Source organism: Sebastes umbrosus, chromosome 4 (assembly GCF_015220745.1).
Source record: "Sebastes umbrosus isolate fSebUmb1 chromosome 4, fSebUmb1.pri, whole genome shotgun sequence".
In the NCBI taxonomy this organism is placed as follows: domain Eukaryota; kingdom Metazoa; phylum Chordata; class Actinopteri; order Perciformes; family Sebastidae; genus Sebastes; species Sebastes umbrosus.
In genome coordinates, this window is record NC_051272.1 from 17,029,362 (window position 1) to 17,051,848 (window position 22,487).

General features: G+C 36.7%; 1 long non-coding RNA gene across 2 annotated transcripts; it reads right to left on the reverse strand.

Annotated features, from left to right (window-relative positions):
• Positions 1–3,415: 3,415 nt before the first annotated feature.
• Positions 3,416–21,328, reverse strand: LOC119486096. Of its 2 annotated transcripts, none has more exons than XR_005206455.1 (3): positions 21,107–21,328; positions 20,919–21,017; positions 3,416–5,724 (listed from the first exon to the last, which is right to left on the reverse strand). It is a non-coding gene; the product is annotated as an uncharacterized LOC119486096 (long non-coding RNA). The 2 variants fall into 2 exon arrangements; XR_005206456.1 differs by having other exon boundaries at positions 20,919–20,994; positions 21,107–21,327.
• Between the last annotated feature and the right edge of the window lie 1,159 nt (positions 21,329–22,487).

Sequence of the window (22,487 nt, forward strand, 5' to 3'; positions counted from 1 at the left end):
ACTTGCTCACTAAACATTTTTTTGGTTGAATTATTCTTAAAATCTATTGTACTCTTGCTACTTTGTCAGCATAACCGACCTGGCCTTTAAGTGGTTGGTGCATTGAAAACAATGGCATAATTGCAATTCATACAATGAATAGCCTACTTCCAAATACATTGCTTGGATAAACAATGTTATTATTTATAAGTTTGTCTGACGTCTTATCATCTGACTCATATTGCCCCAATAGACTCTGGTGATGCTGCTATGTGTCTAGATCTCAGCAACCGAAACGGTGGGTTTAATAGACAATAGGAATGATGACAAAACTACAAAAAATAAAACCCAGATTGCATTAAAGGTGTAGTTTTCCTTTAAGTTTCACTTCCTGTATTTAAAGTTAAAATATTCCTAATTTGCAATCTATAACTGTCACAGCATGTAAAATGCTGGTTCAATGAAAGGTGACTATTACAAACAACACAGCAATAAACATTTGCATCTGAGAGCAAGTTTACTGTGTTGGACCAAATCCAAATATAAAGAATTACTGCACAAAGAGAGGGGTGTTAATTAATATGCACTTTTAATGCAATACATAAACCCCTGAAGAAGAAAATAAACATGTCCGCACACATCTGGGCACATGGGCATAAATATGTCACTAGAAACTGATTTTGAATCATATATTTGAATTGCTCAATTTGAATTGTATTAAAAAACTGAATATAGAATCACATAATTTGAATTTGCATTGTTTATAGGCTTGGACGATATAAGAGATTATCGTTAGACACGATACTGATTGGCCACGATAATGGTCCTCACGTGTCCACGATAACAGAACGATATTCGATTATGTTGAATACAGGGATTCCGCCAGTATTTTGCAAGACCGACGGGCCTGAGATGACTCCCCGCCGAGGCAAAGCATCAGGGAATTATGTATTTTTAAGATGTTTTTTTAAACTAAAATGTGTTATACAAGTAGCAAACTGCTTTAAGGAATAACTCAGTGTGTAGGTTGTGTGCTTAACGTTAGCGAGTGTTGGTGTTTGCGCTCAAGGGAGAGACAGAGAGAGAGAGCGAGGGAGTGTGTGTGACGGAGTGACTGCAGTGTATGTACAGTTCAAGCTGTTGGTGAATAAACGCTACAACTCCTCAAGACACAAGCCAAGTTCCTGTGTCTTGTAGGATTTTTCCATACATGACTCGGAGCGTCAGCCCAGCACGGCAGGGATTTACGTCTCCATTACAACAGTTACCCGCTACTCAAAGGAGCAGCTGTAAAACAGTGTTAAACACATTTCATTTCCTATATTCTTCACAATAAAAGTCCCCTGTTATTTTGTTATTTTAAAGCTTTTATCATGAAGAAACAATTCAGGGAATGTTGGGTTATCAGCAGCAACTTAACATGACTCCTATGCAGCTGAAAAGCGAAACGGTAAAATAAAGCAGATATCTGAAAGTACAAACAGTGAAGTCGGAGATTCTGTTAGAAGCTACAAAAGTACTGAAAGCTGAACACACAACGTCTTTCTCTCTGGTTTCCTGCACGCTTGTTTGAGAGGGAGAAGGGGGCGATTCTTTGGTTTTAAACCAAACCAAAAAGGGGAGCCAGACAACGTGACCAAAGTGATTTGTAAGCTGTGCGATAAATAAGTCAGGACTAAAGATGGAAACGCCACAAATCTCTGCTCCCATCATAAAACTCACCATCTAGTATACGCAAGTCTGCCACCGACTCCTTCAACAAAGAGCAACCGGACCAAAACTCCTCCCACGGTGAGCAGTCAGCCCTCAATCAAAGGTAACCAAATATAAAGGGTGGCGAGACTGTACGAGGGCAGTTACTAGTCACCAGCTGATTGATCCGATTTATTAATCTCAGCATGTCATTGTGTAAAACAGCGCTAACTTCAAATTCATTGTGGCCACTTATTGGTATTGCAATGTACGTGTCTCCAGTCCATAGATATTTATATCTATGTGCGTCCCTCTTCAGCTTTTTTTGGACGATAATATCGTATATCGTTTTTTTTTTTCTTAAAGCAATATCGTCAGTAGGGAAATTTCAATATCGCCCAACCCCAATTGTATAATAATAATTCAAATACAGTTCTTAGTGACACATCTTTCTGCCCATAATTCCCTGTTTATTATAATAAACCTTTATTTTACAGTCACATATTCTTGTGGAGCAGGTTCTGATCTGTATTCTCACAACAACACAATGTCTTCTCAGGTAATGGAGACTTCAAAAAATAAGAAAGACAGAAAAGGAAAGCTAATACACTGTGCAACCAAATAATCTTGTTAGTTTCAAGTGGTATGGTCACTTGTCAGTGACTCAACGTTAGTCCTTGGGGACACAGTTGAAAGGCTGAACTGGAGAAAAACATCCTTGGGGCTTTTTCGGGGAAGAAGCCCAATCATTGTGGTGGTAAAAACAACCTGCAGATGAGCACTGAGGGTCACACAGCTCTGACCATGGCAGAGCAGAGCTCACTGACTACATACACCACCCCAGGAGACAATTACACTGGCTGGGTGTCTATTGCTCATGTCTGTTCATTCCTCCCTGTTGTCCCTTGGGGGTGTTTATGGGACTGTGTGTGTGTGTGTGTGTGTGTGTGTGTGTGTGTACTAGGGGACCCTATACACACTGAAATCACCTCTTACTGCTTTGCTGAACAAAAATTAATCGTTCGTGTGTTTGACGCAGCCATCCAAACAAAAATAAAATAAAGACACAAAAGCTGTTAAAACACACTCTGTGCAATTAAGCTGCTCAGGGTTATATTTATTTTGAACTAAAGGATAAGACCTTACTTACTTGTTTTTTTTATTACAATCTCCATAAATAAAAAAAGGCACTCAAAGGAAGCAAATGTAAGTGCCTGAAAAGATTGCACACAGTATAAACTACTGATGTGTGTAGGCGTTAGCGCTGTACCACAAACACCTCTGAGTTGATTACATAAATATAGCATTACTCAATTATTTATGTGTTATTAATTAAAAAAAACATTTTACTTGAAAAGGAAAATATTTGTTAGTAGAATCACTGGACTTGTGTTTAATATATTGAAGCATACTTTAGCAGCATAAACATAGATATTATCATTCTGCATGCTCGGGGTCAAAAATGACACCTAATAAAGTTTGAAATCCAATAAAACTAAATAAAAGTTTTTTATCTTTTCAATGTAAAATATAGAGTTTTACTTGCACAATTAATAATTAAGTTAAGAGAAAACAAATATACAAGTATGCATGGGGTTTCTCTTAGACATTAAAAGAGTTGTATTAGCTGTAATCCATTTTTCTGACCATATGGGGAATATGGTCTGTGTCACTCTGAGTTTTTTAGAGAACTAATTTGTGAGTGGGCACAGTGGGAACATGCTAAAAAAAAATCTTAAAACTGTCTGATTACTATTTTTATTTGACCAAATATACAAATTTGCAATTTGCTGACATAACAAAAGCACTGAACATATTACACACACAGGCACAGAGAGTATGCTCAGGTGTAGATAGGCAGAAAATATTAGAGTCAGTTGTCATTATCTCTGCAGACTTTGGTTTTACGAGACAGGGTTGTGAGTTGTCTGGTACAATGGTTGTAAACATTGACATTATCACGTCTACTGCTGCAGTTTTTCCACATTATTCTGACACTCATAGTGCTGATGTCGAAATCAAAATGCTGATTGTATTCATCCCCGCTGAACCTCCAACCAGCATATGACTTAATATACATCCTTTATCATCTTTGAGGGGCCGATCATTTCCATTTTTCTCACTAAGACTGACAGATGTGAACCATCCCATTGACCATAATTAATCTGTGTTTAAAATGAACAGGCCACAGTAGTGGAGGCATAGCCCAGGGTCTGAGGGGGCCCGTGTCACAGTGCTGTCTGTCTGGCCCCATGCATCTCAGTGTAATTATCCCATTGCCATGAATAATGGGACAAGGGGGATCAGAGAGATGCTTTGATAGAGATGAGATTAGTTTAATCAAGTTCATTGCTTAGGCTAGGCCACCGAAACGCATCATCCTTCCTCTCAAATCACCAGACCCTCGCCCCACCCGCCAAAGCTCCCTTTACGCCTGCCACATTAGCCAGAAAAATTTATGACATCGTTAGTTTTAAGTGCTACCTCTGTTAGGACAATGCATACTTAAAGCAGAACCCTTTGTGACTAAAGGATTCATATTAAACGGGGCAAAAGCAGGAGTCTTGAATCTGTGGGCCGACTCATATCATATGGTCTGAAGGCACATTTACAGAACGGAAATAATATCACAATAATGATATTACATTACGGTTGTGCTGGGAGTCTGCCTGTAATTGTAAAATTGTTCAATAAAATTCTACTTTCAAGTCAGACATATGGCATATCTGAGGTGCCTCTACATTCAACTACAACCTTTGGACAAACAACTGAACAATTTGGGGTCACATTTCGATTCATTATAAAGAAAAAGTGTTGGTTTTCAATAGTTTAGGCACCTCTCATTAGAAAGTCAAACATGGGATTTATCATTGTAATGTGTTGCCACCCCTCAGGCAGATATTCATGTAGAAGAGAAAGAACGTTGCAAGCCACTGTGTGTATTTACAGACAACAAATCATGTTTGTCAAAAACTGACAAACCCAGCGTGAGACAAAAGGCGGCGGACTCCTATAGTGATCTTAGCCAGGAGAAATCCATAAACACATGTTCCCTGCAGCGCACCATCACTCTCTCTGGCCGGCCTGACGTCAGAGGACAGGGCTTAAACTGTCCACAGAGGACTACAACTTTGCAAACAAAGCCCCAAGTCCAGCCTCTCGGAAGTCCCGACTTTGACTTTCTCCTAGCTCCGTGTCAACACTCCGCGCCGCAGCCCCCTCCGCGAAAAAATACCACTATTACAGCACAATTTGGGAGCCATTCATCAAATAAGACATAGGATTAATTAAGCCTGAGGACTGAATTAGCCTCCCTCTTCACTCATCAAGGTGTACCCTTGGCCTGATGGGGGTGGGGGCTCCACGCTGGTGGTGAGGTGGGGGGGTGGGGGCAGGGATTTCATACCACTAGCATGTGTTTAGTACACCGCACATTCATGCTGGCACAAAAAAAAAATGAAAATCCCTTTATCCCCAATTTACATATGATGTATGACAATAAAAAACTCCAGAGGGTAATGCTACCACAGTGCTGTTCATTACATATTAGCTTTATGGCAATATATTTACCAGGCTGAAAGGCCTTGCAGGAAAAAAGTTGGAGATAGATTGAATGACAAAGTGTCTGCCCCTGCAGGTACTTTTTCACACTAAAACATTAACCTCCATCTGTTTTATGTATATCGGCTGTTGAAACCAATAAGCATCACACCCAATACATCACAATGGCATCCAGCCTTTCAATGTTGTTTTTAGTGGAATAATTCCACATCCAACACAAGGACAAAGCACCCCAGACAGAGGTGTCTCTTTATATTGAAATATGATGCAAGTGTGTTTTAACGTGTTGTGATGGCCTGTAACAAATAAAGATCCCCCTCCCTTATGTACAGAGATATGACACACATGCGTTCGTATCGTGCACTGAGTTCATTAGTCCATATAGCATCCTGTCCCTCACCGGAGAGGGTCATGCTTTTGATGAATGGACTGTGTAGCTTTGTAGCTTCAGGCTAGGATTCAGCACCTCAAGAGGCAGAGAGGAGACCAACTCTGGTTAGGGCGAAGAAAGAGAAGAAAGAAAAGGAGGAAATGAGGGAGAGAAGCAGAGCGAAAGAGAGAGATGAATTTGGATTACCCAGGAGTTCTGTCTCCCCCGAGTCCTGCATCCGAGAGACATTAGGAATCTAATGTGCTATTATTCTCCATCACCCCCCTAAGCCTAAAACATCTGTCCTTGGGGTGTCTCCGGTAATAGACAAGGGCTTTCGGACCCTTCGCTAAGACAAGACAGTAGCTTCTACAAGGGCCCTTGACGTCCTGCCGACTTAATCTGGAAGTACTTTCACAAAATTGACATTGCCTAGAGAGTAAAGCAATCAGCAGACACGGTGCTGCAGAGCATTTATATTTCAGCGGTGCTTCCAGAGACAGTGAAACCTGACCTTTAGGAGGGCCCGGCAAAGAATTAGAATTTAAGGCAATTATTACAAGAATTTCTTTTCACTGTTTTTTCTAACTTAAAAAAAGTTTTTTTTTTGGTCATTGAGTTTCTTCAAGGTTAGCAGTAGGTGGGTTAGTTGTGTCATGTGTGGATGTGTGTACATCAAGATATGTTGTATTAGGGCTGCGGTATTATGGCCAAAATGATAATCACGATTATTTTGATCAATATTGAGATCACGATTATTTATCCCAATTATTAATAGATTAGGGACAAAATATTTCTATTGCAATTTCACATTTAAATAAACAAAACGCTGCTTTCACATCCATGTTGTGCTACATTTCAACTGTCAAAAACTCTAAATATTATCCTTTTACTTATTTATTGTCATCTATAGCGGTTACAGAAATACATGATTGTATTTCTATTTAAATATTTGTTTAGATTAAAACAAATCTTGGCATCAGTATTTCTAATTTTATATTATAAGCAGCTTAGAGCTAGTGTCAGGATGTTAAAAAAGTCAGAATATCTATTTCATAATGCTGTGAAAACATCTCCTACAAACAACTTTCTTCACGTTTCTCACCAAAAATTACATTTTACAAGATTACATTTGAACGCATCATGATAGCGTTATTATTTACCATCGCCCAATACTCATTTGTACCATAATGTAATTCAATGGAATCTTTATTTGTATTTTTTTCATTATTTATCTGCTTTTGAAGGTGGATACAAAGTAATCTGGATAAATCTCAAATGATACTCGACTCTTTTCTCTCACAGTTTTAATATATAAAAAGCTTTTTATCAACACCCCGATCACTGGTGGACTAAATCAGTTGATTACGCGTTCTAATAAGGAAAACCATGTGAAGCTCTTCCTCCTCCTTCCTTTCTCACACTTGACTTTCTTTTACCTATGTATGTTTATGCCCCAATTACAAACACCACTGTAAATCCAAATCTTAACATAAACTCTACATCCCTTAGATTGTGTGCTTAAAGGACGATATTCTATATTTATCCTATTGCCAATCAAACCCATGAAAAGACTAAAACCAACAATGACTTTATCCTACTAACATGTATTATCTGTGTAGCCAAAGCCTGATATACCGTGATTCTTAAATTTACAAAAAAAAACATATGTGAAACTCATAGTTGTAATGGCTAAAATGTTCCTTTATTATGATTAGCATGGGGACTGTATTTGAGTCAATCCCACCAACACTGTTCTGGTGCCGTAAATAAGTCACTTGCTCACTAGTCCCCAACAAAAACACAATTTACTTCGGTTTGAGTGGTTTGCTAAAAAAAAACAAAAAAAAAAAACTACAGAGCCCAGCTGTTTTAATAAATTGTTTAACCTTTTTTTTTTTTTAAATTAAAATTAAAGTAACTGTGTTTTTTTTTTTAACATTTACTTCTTCATTATAAATGAATGGGCTTGAGGCTGAGGGCCACAGACAGAGTAAGTTGGATTTGGTATTTTCAGGGATTTGTTGACAATAACAATAATATAGAATATTGATGATTAGCAAGAACGTGATCGTGAAAGCATTTCCCACCAAAACTTAAAGGGTAAAACGCTCTGTTTTCACTGCCACTTGATCCTCTGGATAGTATTTGTCATCTGATCATTTAGATGGGTTCTGTGAAGTGTTATTTCATATTAAAACAGCCTGTAATTATGTGAACATTACAGCCCGGAGTTAATATCTGTCAGATCTAAAACTAACCACTACCTGAACAATGTGGGGAAATTACTTATGCAGTTTTTTGTATCTCCACAGCATGAGAGAATAATTGTTTTCATATGACCACAGATGTAATATTCATGATACTCATTTTTAACATGAAAGATCTGTTAATGGAGGCATAGTATTTGATGTTGTATTTCTACTAATTGAATTAAATCTAGTCAAAGAGCAGAAATATTTGTCTTAAAGGCTTTCAAACCCCCAGGCTCTGATTATAAATGCACCCCGTTAAATGAAAAGAATATATCTTGATTCATTTATTATTGATGAGACGGAGAAAAAATACTATGGGTACTCATTAATTTAAGAGAAATAATGTCTCATCGTTACGTAGGACGGCGTAGCAACAACTCTGCTGTGAGTGTGAATGCCCCAATAGATCCATCACACAGGATGCAGTGGAAACCATGCAACCTGTTTAAATAGGAAGTTTCTTTGCTAAAGAGATGAACAGATGGCCAAACCTGTGCTTTTCACTCCTGCTTCTGTTGAGCAATTAAAAGTTTCTGGCTGTTTTTCTCCCTTCCCCCCAAAGTACAGATTGCAAACATGACAAGAGGTCAAATATCTGCAAGGGAAAAAGGAGTGGAACAACTGTTCCACCGAGCTGCTCTGGCCTCAGCTGGTGTGCAAGCGGACGTGTATTCACCTGAACGAGGACTGGTAATCACCCCACACCGAAGTGAATAATTAGTGTAATAATTACCAGGCTTAAAATGAATCTGCGAGCTGCCCTCTCTCACAATGCCATCAAGAATAACAGGTGTTGAAAGTGCCTCGAAGGGACAGAGATTAAAGATTATTTCGTTATCCCGAGTCTCCTTCAGGCACTACTGTCTTGTGTTTCATCCTGTCATCCACAGCGAGGGTCGTGTGGGGGCTCATTTTCCTCTGGCTTGGCAGTTTTGGGAGCTAGGCATTTGACAGAGAGTGAATGTTGTTTAATCTGGGAGTGTGAGCCGTCCTTGAGATCCTGGACACTCCATGTCCACATAACCTCCAGCTACATGGAGTTAGGTTGTACTAATGGTTATTATTAGCTGCCACACTGTCTTTTTCTTTTAGTGAAAAAAATTGTAGATAAACTGAGATGACATTTTTGGTGTTTATTCATATCATGTAGACAAAATTGTAAAAGAAATGTCCGGATAACAATCTCAGTAATAAATCCAAATAATTACACTATTATGCTTTTGTATATTAATGTCAGTATAACCACATTCATATTGATTTTAAACCCTTTCCAACAACACAATAAGCTCATATTTTCCTCAGTGATGACTATTCAATAACCTAAATTTTCTTATTAAAACAAATGGGCACTACTTATCTTATTTCCATGGCAGTCTAGTGGCTGTATGTGCTCTCTGTTTTGACTTAAGCAATGAAGCAAGTGAGCCTTGGGGTGTTTGTTCTTGTAAGAATTACTTAAAGACTTGTCAAGATGCCACAACTCGTGCTTCGGTTCCCGGGCTCTTTCTGTGTTTGTTATTCACACTTCCTGTGTGTTTTTGAAATTGCTACAGCAGGTGTAACAGATCTTAGACACAACGAATTAAATATTTGTTTCTAATGCTTAACAAAGTGTATTTTGTGTCTTAATTACAGTGGAACTGGAACGGTCCCAGTAGTATTACAGGGAGACGGGTATAAATGGTCATTATACTTCCAGCTATAATAATAATATAGCCGTAATGTGGTGATATTCCTGTGCCACACAAAAGGATCCAGCTACATAAATAGCTATTCGAATGAGATTCCTCAGTGTTTCCATTCAGAAATGGCTCGAATATGTGAATGTCTATGCAAAATCAAGATGAATGTGTGGTTGAAACAGACATTGGTTGATTATAGTATCAGCATGACATCCTGCACTTTATCTTTTTCCGTGCCCCTGTTGTCTTATAATGCCGTATCATTAGTTTCCCTGACAATGATTTAGCATTCAGCCATCTACCCCATTGACCTGTGCTGTGTTTAAATGTAACCTTCTTTTAGCCCGAGCCATCATTTGTCACCTCTGAGCTGTCAAATGCACATAAATTGGAGACGAAGCTGGCTTGGCCAGTGACAGGGGAGACACAGAGGGGCTGCAAAACAGAAGCAGGGCAATCAGCTGCATCTATTGCATTTACATGGTCTGGGAAGGTTAGCAAGTTGTTCCTGAAAGATTACCACCTCTAATTTCTTTGGGGAGGATGGGACCTTGGTTCTGCTGCCAAGCCTGCTTTTCAGGTCAGGGCCCCCTGAATGTTAACTAAGACCCAAGAGCAGGTCAGCAGGCAGGCCAAGGGACCAGAGGAAAGCCGGCGCCCGGCTCTTACACTGGCGGCCAGCAAGTCGTGCAGAAAGTTGCCATCCATCTTTGGCACGATGCTAATGATCCATTCTGGGAGAGGTCTGTGGTTAGGAAAGCCATCCAGGTATAGTTCTCCACTGGTGCCTCCCTGCTGCTAAGTGCAACAACCCGCTATGAGATCTCTGCCAGCCAAAAAGACAGGCTCGATTACCAAAAAATCTCTAGTATTTCTTCAATAAGAGGCAGAACTGTTTGATGTCCTCATAACTGCTCGTCAACCCTCTGGTTGTCTTCTTTAAGCTATGCTGCCAGAAAAATTTCATGCTGTGCCACAAAGGGCACCTTCTGCTTTCAGTTTTTTTAACTTTTTACTTTGATCTAAATTATTAAACAATTTCAACTCCATCTCAAACTGTGATGAGCGCAACTATTTTTCTGCATCTGTTTGAGCCCTACATCATGTTTTGGTTGCCACTCAGTGCCTTTATTGCAGGCAGCTACAGTAGACTGCATTAAATAAAGTAGAATATAGGTCTACGACACTATATATGATTACTATACTAATATTATTGCACATACATGTGAAATTAAACTGTCAGAGACACGCAAACAATAATAATAAGTGGTGAATACACTAATTACAGTATTTTTTAACAACTGTATGTAATGTACTCTGTGCTAACATGTACAAATAATGTAAATTAAAATTGTTTTTTTTTCCAAATCAGCTCCAACTAGCTTTATTAAATACTTAAACTTAAAATCCATTTAAAATACTATTGAATTTTCATCAACACTAATACTGACATATTCATGTAATATACATGTCTCAATACTCTCACTTTTATATTATGGCTTTTTCTTAACTGATGGTGCATTATTGTAAGTATTTATATGATTTTATCTTGTTTAGATCTTAAGTTCTGGAAGTTAATTACTTGTATCATGCTTATATTGTAAAGCACTTTGTAACCTTGTTTTGAAAGGTGCTATATAAATAAAGTTATTATTATTATTATTATTATTAATATTAATATTAATATTAATATTAATATTAATATTAATATTAATATTAATAATACTGTACAGACAAAAATGGCCCTGGCCCTACACAAATCTACATTTTCATAATACACATCATAATAAACACCTATGTTTCAATATCATACAATACATAATACCCACCTATAATAATAAACAGGTCATAGACTTACACTAAAATAGTGTAGGCTTACACCTAAATGTGTAAGTATATAAAGTTGTTTCAGCACTTTCATTAAAACTATATTTTAGATCATATTTTTACTTCTGATGAGGAAAATATCCTTTGTCCTGACCATATGTCATTAGAAATACAAAAGGTTAAGAAGACAATACACTGTCCTGTTCTTCAGAAATGTGCCCATGTCATTTTATCTAATTTGGTTTACAATGAAAGGGCCAATTAAAAATAACGTCATTACTTTGTTAATAAAGCAGAAGACTGACTCGGGGGAACATTTCATTGGCAGTTAATTATGCAGTCTGGTATTCTCAGATGTTCCGAGCAAATGTACAGTGAGACTATAAAGCTGTTATTGCGCTCTGGTTGCATGTCATATTTGCATAACAGAAAGCGCACCATGTGTTTTGCTGCTGCCGCCACATGCAAAGGCTCAGCGTGTTTAGAAAAATGCTAGTGTTATTTGTGTCTGTAGAGATGCATTATCAGTACGTCAGTAACTTACACGATTCAGTTGCTGTGACATAAGGTGGTAATCCCTAATGTTTGATTTTCATAACATGAGTATAATCATGTATTTATGTTGTTGATGCTCTGTAATCCATAAGTACACACACAATACACTGAAGAATTGATGCCCACTATGTATAAGAGCTACATAATATTCTATATATAAATAGATGAAGAATATATACAATTATGGTCCATCTACATTTCTTCTATGAAGCGAATCCTTCAATGCTTTTACCCATCTTCATTGAGTTATGTTGTGACACTCTCTGTTTTCGTGTCTTTCTGAGGTAAATGATGCTTGAACAGCAGGGAGATCGCTCACTGTTAACCATATGGTTTGGTGCAAAAGGTCACCAGTGTTTCTGAGGGTTAATATCAAACACCCAAACATAGACAAGAGGGACCCATGCATATTAATGACAGTCTATATTCCCTGGTGCGAAGAAGACCAGGTAGATGGCATTGTTTTTTTTAAAAGACAACAATGAATGTACAGTGTTTTCAATGCACTTTCATCACAGTCTATTCTAACTAACAGACTGATATGAGATTCAAAACAAAATAGAATAGGATTAATCAAAAAAATGTCATTCTTTTTCAACTATTTGCTCAAACTAATGGCAATAATGGGGATGGATCTTTGCAGTCTTTCAGTCAGTTATCAACAAGACAACGATCATGTTAGACTGAAATGAACTGAACTCATAAAGTTTAAATATATAAACTTCACAAAGGGTTACATTAATAAGTGATTTTTCTCCTAGGTATGATTTTTCCGCTTTCCTTTGTCGACATTTCTCTTTACATTGACAGTGTGCGGGACCGGTCTCCCCCTCAGCGATAATACGAAATATTGGCTTTTAACAGCCACTTTAAAGCATATGGACGCTCAAGGCCATTCCAACATTGTGTAAAAGCCTAAAGGGATTTAAACAGAGTGTAGTTTTCCCCCCACAAAACTGCACCAAAACAACTATCACTTTATGTGAGAATTAGCAAATAGTTATCATTTCTGTGACATAAAAGGGTCCGTGCTAACATGCAGTGAAATAATAAAATATTGAAAAGGTCTATGAAACATAAATGTGAATTCTTGCTACATCTGTCTCTTGCTAATTGAGTTGCTACCAAGAATGTTAGTACTCTGGAGAATAATTTGTCAGTGCAAAACATCGAATGGACCAATTTATTGGTTGCTGCAGGCTGTTGAGTTCCAACAGTCTTTGATCAACCTTTTTAGGTCAGTATCTCTCGAAATACAGAGAGGAGAATTACATAGCAGAGAAAATATTTCATCTTTTTAAAAGACAAGGAAAAGTATTTTTTGTAGTTACACTGTTTGGCTGTAATGGTGGATAAATTCTAAGCCCGAGTAGGGGGGAAAATAGCAGCTTTTGTGCACAATATTTATTGTTTTGTGTGTGGATGGTAACTTAAACATTTATCATAAAAAAGTGACAGAAAGAGTAATTATAAGTTTTGCTTTTTCTCATCGCTCACTGGATGTAAGATGCATGCACTGACAGTTACCGGTAGGCTTTTCTGACACACTAGATAAAAAGGATGCTTCAAAGAGTTTTGTGTTGGCTGAGGGGTTGATCAATCTTTGACTTTGAAAGATTCTTGTCATTTTGACAACAGATGTACTAAAGTTTATTTGATAGCTCAGTCAACTGTCAAAATTATAATTTGCCTCAATAACATGATAACTCTTAACTGAGTTATAAGTAGTGTGCTGGTGTTAGTGTCCTTGGTGAACCTGATGTAATATAACATTTCCCGGTATTGTATCAATAGTGTTGAACCTTGATCTATATATTGTATACATGAAATGTGGACCATGTGAACTCAGTTAGGCAGTATTCAATTACTTATTTTAACAGCAACAATAAACATGACTAACCTTTTGCTATTACCTTAAGTGACTCTAAACTTACTCTGATAACATAACCTAAATACAAAACAAATTATACAAATCTATACGGTATGTTACAGTTATGCTGTAAATCAGAATGTCTTCAGCTTTAATAGGATGTGAAAATAGAAGTTGTGCTTATCATACGATATAATACAAACTGTTGGGAGGAAAATCACAGTTTCAGGACATGTTTTATTCTATTTTTAAAAAGGACAGATCATAACCAGACGCCCCTTTAAATGGTAACCTCTCTTTGAACAGAGATGTGGAAAATTTCAATCCATCATTCCTACGGACGACATAAATGCACTTGATACTCCATTAGGTAATTGCACATGTTGGTGGCCCCACAAGGCAAACAGAGGCAACTGACTGAATACTGAGGACTGCAATTTGCATTACTGAGAAATCACAGTCATATCTCACATCTGCAGTCCAATGGTGTTCCGAGACGAGTACACAGTGTATTCTTAAAGCTTATCAATTAATATTAACTACAGTATATCACAACAGTAAATTGCACACTTCTTAAAACTATATATCTGATCTTAGTGGTCATTTGGGGGAGAAAAAAAATCTGTTTCTTTTCAGTTTATTCTTTCTGGATGATCTGAATAAAAGTCAATAAAATGCTCATTTATTTGTCTTATTTGTTAGTGAATTCAACGCTCTCACTGACCACCCAAGAACCTCAGCGGTTCCTCCCTAACAACCTTTGCTTTGGATGTGCATAAAGACTATGTTTACTATTTGTAAAGGCTCTGCTTAAGCACCAGGCACCCTGGGTCTTGTAACCATAGAAACAGACAACAAATCCTATAGTGACTTTTTAAAGCCATTTTGCTGTTAACTCACACTGCAACATTTTACAGTAACAGGTGACAGCTGGATGAATCAAATGACACTGGAGTTTCCAACGCTGTGTGTGTAATACTATGCACTAAGTACCCAATATGTGTACTATCATTCAGCATACTTTTGTGCGAACAAACAGTAGTGTGTATCTTTTCGGACGCATTGAGCAGTAATTTACGTCGTCATTTCCTGAGTGCCTCCTTGCCGGTTGGAGACATGTAACCATGGTAATCCGTACCAACCTCATGTGATCAAAATGACGATTTGTGAGAATCAAAGTCTGAATGAATTTAAAATATATATTACTCCTAGCAAAGTGAAATCTTACTTAAACTAGACTTACTAACTACCAAATTGAAGCATTATGGACGTTAAAGAGCTGTCTGTCAACGTCTGTTATGAACGTTGTCTTCACTACCACATTGCATTGTGGGGTATTTATGCCAGTGTAGTGTCCAGCAATCCATACTGTAATATACGTTTTGGATGTACTAAAAAATCTCACATACTGTTTTAGCGTACTAACTTTCATGTTAGTATGGAATTTTGGATGCAACCATAGTGTTATTGCAAATAATGGCATGGTGTGTTATAAAGGTATAACATGTTATAGACCTTATGCAACATATTTTATTGTAATACCTTAGAGTAAAGCTGGCCTTTCTCTCACTAAGCAATTTTAGTTAGAAAAATGTGAGTCTATGCTGATCATCGTCTTACCCCATTCATTATACCGAAGAATGGTCCCTTGGTCACTTGGCTGGAAACTGCAGTTATGCTGGCAGTAAAAGGAAAAATTGAGCAGTACATTTAAAAATGCTGAATTGGTTTAATTAATTTGGAAAAAGTAGACTTAGCTAGTGGAGGCCTATCCTCCTGTGTCCCTTTCAGAAATGCTGTCTCAACACCAGGCCAACGCTTTGTTGGTCTGTGCCCACGTGAATCTAAATGTAGCTATGTTTGATTTTTTTCACCTTGTATTCAAATTAAAGTAAAGAGTTACAGTCTTTTAGTACAAATCATCCAACACTATCAACTGCAATATGGCAACAAACACTTCCATATTTCAACCACAATGAGAACCTAATCACAAAGCAAATATCTGCTTGATATTTTGATTGTAACACAACCAAACCTCTACTAAAAAAAAAACTCTGAATTCACAACTGAAAAAAGTCAGAATTATCAGTCAAGAACAGACAATAAAACTAAAACATGTTTGCTTGGAATATATCCACACTCCATAAAAGTGAGGTCATGTAATTCATTTCTACTCACAACATTTCAACAAGGCCCTCCAGATAAGATATCAGGCTGCACAGCGCACTACATCATTAGCTCACACATGTACAGCGTCTCAGAGGACCTTTAATTTGAGTAGGAAAAGTCTGTTCCTCCGCTATGAGGTTAAAGAGTGGGTGACAAGTGAAGAAAATCACGGCGGAATGCATTAATTAGATAGACCTAAAAGCATATTTATCAAAGGCTAAGCCATATGGGAATTATCTTAGAAAGGATCCAATAAAGACAGGACAGGTTAATAGAATAAAAGGCCTTGAATAGAATGTGTGCTTATACATAAAATATCAACCTGATCTCACATGTAAACGAATCATTAGGATGTAACGATTAAATGTTATGGCAAGCAGATCCTTAACAACTGAAATGACCTTCATGTGGTGTGACAGTGACAATTGGCTTCTTATGTTCACTCTGATTAAAATGTCAAAGCCTCTGACTTAATTCATCTCGCCCGTTTGAAAGATTCCACATGAAATGGACCAATATTTGCTCAGAGTGAAAAGACTCATTGCATGAAGTTGAATATGCTGATATCAAGAATAAATATTTCATGAACTCCCTTAATCAGAAAACATTACACTGGTCCGCAGAGGAAAATAAACAGCCCAGTGATTTCTGACTGAATTATCTAAACGGTGTCAATCACAAGTGAATATGGAAGGGGCTGCCGTCCCGGCTAGTGATGACGGATGGCCCCTTCAGCGGCGATTGAGACAGACGGAGCTGATTGAGAGAGCTTATCTTTATGGTGGAGCCATGGAATTGTTAACAGGATGTGATGGCTCGCGTCCGCCAAGTTGAGCTGGGAAATAAAGCTGTTGGGCTCGGGCTACCTTGCCATCATTCACAGAGGTAATGATCTCTGTCTGGCTCAGAAGTAAGTAATAGTCTGCCCACGGGTTAGTAAGGGCATGACACAGCATCACTGACAAAGTTGAACTCGGACAGATGAACTCAGGTCGGTACACTGCTACATTTGAATACATTTAATAGGCAATTTAATAAAGATTAGAATATATTGTGAAACCTAAGGTTCATGAAGTTTAAGTCACAGATATATACTTTGATTTCTAGCCATGGACATTTTTACATTTTTTTCCTTATGATACAGGAATAATGTAGAGTAGTGCGGAGCAAGATGACAGCAAAATTAAAATTTAAAAAGGTCCCACATGTCATCACACCATGGCAATTTCTGTGAACACACACAGAAGTGTGCACGATGACCACATATTATAACCGATGGTGGAAATGATATACTTCAAGATCAAAATGGAACGTTGAAAGGAAGCAGTCAAAGATCCAGCTCCACTCAATTATCTTTAGCAGGATAATTAATCAATTCAGTATGCACATCCAAGTCTCAGAGGCGTCTTTGAGATAATTGTTCTCATTGACTTGAATAATTATTTGTTTGCTGATTTAATCATTTTCGCATTTGGAAAACAAATGAACTGTGCTGGTACATACTCCACATTGTTTTGTTTTTTTATTTTGACATCGGTAGGTTTGAGATTTTACAAAATGTAGTAGTGTAGAGAATCAGAGTGAAACACTGATGTTATAAACCGTTATGCAGAATGTCTCCAGAGAAATTAACCAGCAACCATATTCAGAATTTATGTCATTATGTGTTTTTTCAGAAACCTAACCTCAACATGAAGAAGGTCAATAAAACATCAATAGTTTCTGCCTTGTGGCATCAATACAAACTCCACTGAATCAAAGGCTAATATTTCTCAGCTACGAGGTCAGCCCTGGGTTACAGACACAATGTCCTCATATAATGAGTGGCATGTTGAAAATATTGTCGGAGTCCTCAGTTCGCAGCATTAGTTCGAGTATGAATGAGACCTCATGGCTACTGCAGCAAATAGCACAAATTAAGAGGGTCATTTTAATGGCACTCGCTACTATTTATCATGCCGTTTTAAATGTTTTGCTCATTTGTTTCCATTAAATATTTCATCTTCCCTTAAATATTCATTTAACTTCCTCTTTAAATTTTTTACCAGTCTCTTTGCAGTTGCTATCTTTTTGCCTCCCTTTTAGGCTTTGCAATCATAAATAATTATTCATCTACACCCAGAAAGAGATTGCATAAAACATGCACATGAATCCTTTTTGTCTTTTCTCATTAGTGATATACTTCGAGTAGCCTAAATACATCCCGCTACCCCACTTATGGAAATTGGTTGGAGAACCCTCCTAATGATTCTGCTTCACAAATAGGTTACAGCTTCCATCTCTGATCCCAACGTTCATCCCTCCTTTCATCATGAAAGGAGGGGTCTGCTACAGCATCTGCACTGAGATCTGGAGCTCTTGTATTACTTTTAAAAAGGAGACACATCCTGCATCAGACAACGCTACTTTATTTTTTAAATCAACTGCTATACAGTGGAACTGTATGAACAACAATAGCAACTCCCTGACACTTAACTGTGTATTGACAAGACAGGTTTAATGAACAATGCAACACAAACATTATAATAGTGCTCTTTCACTATGGTTATTTGCACTGGCCTTTTCTGTTTTAACAATATCATATTCTGGTTGGATTTTTGCTAAAAAATTTTTTTAAAAAAAGCTTCCTTATTGTCATATTTTGCATTTTCACATACAATTTCATAAATAACAAAAAAGTAAGGATGAGGACAAGCTAAAAATATATATATATATATATCTCAAAAGTTAAGATTAATCAAAATGCTGCTGTTTATCTTAGTATTTTCTGAGACATTTGGGGTATAACTGTGAAATGAATTTACAAGAAACCTCATTCTTCTATCTGTGTTATATGCGTTAATGCTATACCCTGGCACAATACATTTATCTTGGCTAAACAGGCAACATTTGTCTTAATTTGTTAGATAATTGCAACAAGACTCATTAGCAAACAGCACCACGGTGGAAGGTGGAAGGGAAGCATAAACTCTCAATTTGACTGGATTATCCTTTTGTGATGAGGCCTAATGATCCAACAGAGTAAATAGCAATGTGTTAATTAGAAATTACACTGAATGATCCGCTGCACACAGAGGAGGTATTAACCAGGCAGCATCATTATATTAGATCTATAGCCGTCTTTTCTTTCTTTTTTTTAACCGTGAGGTCTGATAGTAAAATTGCAATTATAACTATCCCCAAAAGAAAAATTATAGCGCATTTGTTGACTCCTTTCGGTTTGGAAGTGAGTGTTGCTCAAAGTACTTAAAACTAAATAGACTGACATGCTCTATACTCAATAGAATTATTTATCGATAAGGCCACACCTGAGATGTGACTGCAACCATATTAATTTGGGAATATCACTATCAAAAAGACATGTAATTTTGCCTGAATTACAGGTCATAACAGCATGTCATTGCTAAATTCAGATAAATCTGGAACCATCTGGAAATGTAACTTAAAAGTTGGCTTTTATAATTATAATTTCAATTGGCAAATTTCTCCTCATTACATCTCCGCCTTTGGTCCAGTTTGCGTTGCACATTGAGTTATGGTGGATTTTTGATCAATAAAGGCATCCCCCCAGACTGCAGTGTTTAAACAAGCCTCTGCCTCCACCTAGTGGCAAAGATTAGTCACTGAGGGTAAAGCTAAGACTTATTGAAGTGACTAGTGTAACTGTTCAAAATTAGATTGTGACCTACCATGTATAGGTGGGAATGGTATAATTAACCACACAAAATTTGTAGCACATATAATGAAATGATTAAAATTGTAATATGATATATCATTTAATGTGATGATGTGGTCTTTAATACTACCGATACACTTTACCTGTGCATGTTTATCCACAAATACCAAAGAGAAAGAAATATTATATTTGTAGCCCACAAACTGAATTCCAATTTTGTTATCAAATTATCATTGCATACTCCACATCTGATAATCCCTTCGCATGCGAGGTGAATTGCTGAGGGATACTAAAACATAAAATTAGGATGCGTCTACAGTAAATAACAAATTTGGGCATATGACTTTGACGAGGGTGCAAGCGAAGCCAAGTTAGCTCATTGTATAGCTATACTGTTATTGTGATCTTAAAACTCCTATGCATACGTAGTCACTACCCTTATTTTGCCACATGAATCACATTAGAGATTCACAAGATTAAATGCAATAACAAAGAATATTTATAACAGAACCAGGTAATTCACACCACTAAAATGTCCTGGTGACCTGAATTAAATAAAACTAAAATAACAAATACCCAGGCTTTTATATTTCAGTTTGGTACCACAATGTTGGACATCATTTGAAATCCTCTTCAAAGGTCTTTTTAATAATTGTCTATAATCAAGAGAACAGTCACTATACAGGGAAAGTTAATTTTAGTTTTTCTGAACAACACTCAGCCGTGACACAAAACATCAGTCAATCATACCTGACAAAAACATACACACAAACAGCCACAGCTGGCCACAAAGGACCTAACTAAATCTCAATCATGGACACATAAAATTCAAATTGTAGAGAATACAACACAGGGAGAGTATCCACAAATAAGTCATGAAATAATAATAATAAGAAGAGAAACATTTTTTTTTTAAATATATATAAATATAATATGCTAAATTATATTTAGCATAATATATATAATTTATATATTAATATTAAATTTATATATATAACGTTTTTTTTTCTGATTCTGATTTTTTTTCTATATATACATACTTACATACACACACACATACACACACATACATATATATACATATATATATACATACACATACATATAAAAATAGAATTAAAAAAAAAATAATAATAAAAATAATAATGATAATGAATAAATAAATAAAATAAAATTTAAAAAAGAAGATACTACTACTGGCTACTCAGAGATTACTGTAGTGGGTTTCTCAAAAAATGACAAATTTAAAATCCTCAAGGAAGATATATGTTGTTGTACTCACTGTTCCATGAACTCAGCACACTGTTAGCATCAGTCTGTTCAAACCCTCAGTCCAGCAGGAGTCCTGCAGCAGCAACCTGTTGCAACATCCCACACAACACTAAACCAGACAATTCACAAACACTAATGAACTTACATCTTTTAACTATTAATGTACAAGTCATTGCATGTTTCAGTGTACATACTCACTCAGAAACTCGGTGGCATAAAGGTTTCCTGCAGTCTGGTCTCTCCTCCCAGCTAGCTCGAGCGCTAGCGTTAGCTACTTAGCAACAGTCCACACGTGGCGGTTGCTTTACCCGCTTCTCTTTGCCAATCATAGAACTAGTCTAAATACTCATCACTGATTGGCTAATTACAATTTAAGGATCTGACAGGTTCAGTGGCTACTCAAAATCAGAGGACATTTCAGCTACCTTACCAAACTAAACTCGGAAAAAAAAGTTAACGTAATATTAAGACATTATTCTCGTAAAGTTATGACTTTTTTCTCGTAATATTACAATTTTTTTCTCGTAAAGTTATGACGTTTTTCTCGTAATATTACGACTTTATTCTCGTAAAGTTATGACTTTATTCTCGTAATATTACGACTTTTCTCTCGTAAAGTTATGACTTTATTCTCGTAATATTACAATTTTTTTCTCGTAAAGTTATGACTTTTTTCTCGTAATATTACGACTTTTCTCTCGTAAAGTTATGACTTTATTCTCGTAATATTAAAAAAAAAATCTCGTAAAGTTATGACTTTATTATCGTAATATTACGACTTTATTCTCGTAAAGTTATAAGTTTATTCTCGTAATATTACGACTTTTCTCTCGTAAAGTTATGACTTCATTCTCGTAATATTAAAAAAAAAATTCTCGTAGTTATGACTTTATTCTCTTAATATTACGACTTTTTTCTCGTAAAGTTATGACTTTATTCTCATAATATTACGACTTTATTCTCGTAAAGTTATTACTTTATTCTCGTAATATCACAACTTTTTTTCTCGTAAAGTTATGACTTTATTCTCGTGATGTTACACCTTTTTTTGTAAAATTATGACTTTATTCTCGTAATATTACCACTTTTTTCTTGTAATATTATGACTTTATTCCGGAAAATCTCCTATTTTTTCCCCTCAATGTGGCCCTAATACTCCGTAGAACATTTGCACTTTGGCCCTCACTGCATTAGACGTATATACTATATACTTAGACTATAAACTGTGTTACCGTCATCACAATGCTTAAATGTTTTGCAGCTCCAGACGGATTTTTATTTTTTATTTTTTTTACTAAAATGTCTCTTTTGATAGTAAAGGTTGCTGACCCCTGGTCCAGAGGAATATCAATGTGTTGAATACACCTCGAGAGTTCACGGAAGGATCAAATCTTGCAGGGGTGCCCGTTCTCTTTATACACTCCTGGGGGTTGCCAGGTTTGATCATTTTCCACGCATTTTCAATCTGAGCACAATAGTCAGAAACAGTTAGACTCATTATTATCTAACGTTATTAACCTATATGTCAAAGCACCTAACTCTAATAATATGACACAATTTGAGCTACGGTTTGAGAGAA